Source organism: Muntiacus reevesi, chromosome 4 (genome assembly GCF_963930625.1).
Source record: "Muntiacus reevesi chromosome 4, mMunRee1.1, whole genome shotgun sequence".
Lineage (NCBI taxonomy): Eukaryota > Metazoa > Chordata > Mammalia > Artiodactyla > Cervidae > Muntiacus > Muntiacus reevesi.
This window is the reverse complement of record NC_089252.1, coordinates 27211300-27214542: the sequence shown is the minus strand read 5'-3', so window position 1 is coordinate 27214542 and position 3243 is coordinate 27211300. Positions and strand designations below refer to the sequence as shown.

General features: G+C 41.6%; 1 non-coding gene across 1 annotated transcript; it reads right to left on the bottom strand.

The window, feature by feature from the left end:
- Window positions 1-1252: 1252 nt before the first annotated feature.
- Window positions 1253-1413, bottom strand: LOC136168140 (U1 spliceosomal RNA). Its single transcript, XR_010663288.1, has one exon. It is a non-coding gene; the product is annotated as a U1 spliceosomal RNA (small nuclear RNA).
- Between the last annotated feature and the right edge of the window lie 1830 nt (window positions 1414-3243).

Below are 3243 nucleotides of genomic sequence, written 5' to 3'. Positions count from 1 at the left end.
GAGAGTGTTTTTCATGAACTTTTGTTTCTTCTTCCGTAAGGCACTGATAATGGCAGAAAACAAGTCTTTGTCAAAGATAAAACTTTGTAAAACTGAAAATTTTTTGATATTTGAAAATATTTTTAAAAAGCAGAAATTTTGACGTCATCTCATTAAGGTAGTTTCAGCTTTGTTTTACATCATTCCTAAAGTAATTGGTGATGCCCTTTTAGGAAGGGAAACAAAGTAGGCACTGTTTAACATGACTCATCACTTTCCAGAGAGAGAGAGAAATGCATAGTTGTCTTGTTGTTGTTTTTTTTTTTTTGAGTGTCTCATAATTATAATTTACACATACAAATCCCACAGGCTTATGTCACCAACAGATGGCATTTATTAAAAATCCACATGCGTTCTTGGATAGTTTGTGTCATTCTGCTTGAAGGCAAAGGAATGACTTAGGTGACCTTTCAAGGATATTCTTCTTAAGCATTCAAGAATATGATCTGGAACTGTCCCACTGCTTGAAATGGGTTTATTTTAAATATATGTCCAGGTTGAGTATGTTTGCTGCAAGGGACACACATCCAACTTGAATCAGAGTAGTAGAAAAAGTACAATGTATGACCCACTTATAAAGTATGTTCCATGTCGGTGTTAGAGACAAATGAATCCAGAGACGGAAATGGGTAAAGTCTACTTTTCCTCTTTCTTCTCTGCTTCTCTCTGGGGCGTCCATTCTCTCCTCGGCAGATCGACTTGGCAAGGGACATGGCGCCAGTAACTGATGTCTCAGTCACCAAAGAGAAAAGATGATCAACTTGAGTTTGAGCAAACTCTGGGTAATAGCAGAGGATAGAGGAGCCTGGTGTGCTAAAATCCATGGGGTCACAAAGAGTCGGATACAGTTTAGCAATTGAACAACAACAACAAAGTCTGGACTGATATACTGGAAAGTGAAAGTTGCTCAGTAGTGTCCGACTCTTTGTACCTCATGGCCTATATGTTCCATGGAATTCTCTAGGCCAGAATACAGGAGTGGGTAACCTTTCCCTTCTCCAGGGGATCTTCCCAACCCAGGGATCAAACCCAGGTCTCCAGCATTTCAGGTGGATTCTTTACCAGCTCAGCCACCAGGGAAGCCCAAGAATACTGGAGTGGGCAGCCTATCCCTTCTTTAGTGGATCTTCCTAACCCAGGAATCAAACCAGGGTCTCCTGTATTGCAGGTGTATTCTTTACAACTGGGCTATCAGGGAAGCCCTTAAAAAAAAAAAAAAAAAGAGCTTGAACTCAGTCCCCCACCACCAGAAATTATGCCGTCGTTTCCCGCATTTGGGGAAATCGCAGAGGTCAACACACGCACGGTGCAATGGCTAAGCATCTCCCTGGGAGAACCATCTTGATCATGGTACCTCCCCTGCCAGGTAAGTATATACTGGAAAACATGATAATTCAAACTTTTTGTGAACCATCTGTGCTTGTAGTAGTGGTTCATGCCTTCTATTTATACTTGATTGAAGATGATGAAAAGCCTCTGCTTCGCAAAATGGGACAGATTCCCACTCTGACCTTTAGAATATAACCCTTCCCCTCTCCTTTAGGTCACTAGAGTGAAGTCACAGAATGAACTGGCTAGAGAGATGAAGTGCTGAGCCTATAAAGGGAGGAAATAAGCAGCTGAAAGTCCTAGCCAAAACCCCCTGGCAGGGCTCTGATGGTATCTCTCAGACTGGATTATGAGCGTACTGGAACAAGAGAACCGTTACTGAAGACCAGATAAAGAAGAGTTTGTTGATACAAAGCGTTCTTCCATACTAGAAGATTTAATTACCTGGCAAAGACCATGGAACTGACATGATGCTGCTCTGACTCTTGAGATTTTGAAAAGAGTATTGGCCTTTTCTAAGTGCGATAAAAATGCCAGAACTGCTGCCGAAAATGGTAGAAGAAGGCTCAAAAAACTCACATAAGTGAGGCCGGGAATCTCTCCAGATGGTCATGTTCAAAGGGAGAGGACGCTATCTGCCAGAATCGCTAGGAATGCATTAGTCCAAGGGCCACCTGCATCATCACGAAGGGGCAACTCTCTTCTACAAGCCAGGACTGAGAGGAGGGGACAGTCTTAGAGAACTGGGCTCACCGATAGCAAAGGGAGTCATCAGATCCCAAAATAGCAGAGGCCCAGTGATGGCGTGTAGCCATCAGAGGCAAGGTTTCCCTGGTAATAGATTTGGGGATGAAAAATTTAGGGTAGAAGGTTTATTTCCTTGCTAATTTTCTATCCGTTAGTGTATTATAAGATACTTTTATTGTTGTTTAGTCGCTAAGTCATGCCCAGTTCTTTGCGATCCCATGGACTGTAGCCCACCAGGCTCCTCTGTCCATGGGATTTTTCCAGACAAGAATAGTGGAGTGGGTTGCCCTTTCCTTTTCCAGGGGATCTTCCCCCAACAAGAACCGAACCTGTGTCTCCTGCATTGGCAGGCAGATTCTTTACTGTCTGAGCCACCAGGGAAACCCCTATTATAAGACACCTGGGGGCAGGGAATTGTCTACCTTCTTCTTATCTTCTACCATGCCTTCCTCCTTGTATGTTTCAAGTACAGAAAATATTTTTGTACTCATGAAAGACTTCCAACAAATATTTGGAAGTGAGGTTATTCTAAAAGAGTGAGAGTGAGGGGCGTGAATATAGGCAGCCCTGATGCTGGAGTCCTTGTGAGATTTTGAGTGACCCAGATTTGGAATTTTCATAATATGTTTTGAAACATATCAGTTTCAAAAATTAAAAGTGGGTTTTTAAATTATAACCCTTAATAAAGTCATCTATCTCAATGTTGAAGTGTTAAAACACTTACTTAGGCTTTTGGTAAGCTCTTTATTGAGAGGTATGGTTCCTGAACAGAAAGCCAGAAGAAAATCTTTCTCCATGTTGCAAGCACAGCCATTGTGAGAAGGGAGGAGGGTGGTCATGATCATTTTTGTTCCAGTTAAGAAAATGAAGCCTTGAACATTAGGAAGGAAAGTGTTGAGATAGCTGGATGCATTTCTTGGTGAAAAAATGTGGGGAGATTTAAACCAGTATTTTCAAAACTATGTTCCTGAGAACATGAATTTTGTGAGTGATTGATGCATGTTCTGTGTCCAAAGGGTTTATAACTGTACCTAAGGTCAGGAAACTCTTCCCTAGTATTCTGTGTGTTAGGGTCAAGATGAAAGCACACATATTAACTATTTGACTTTCACAAAATATTATAACATT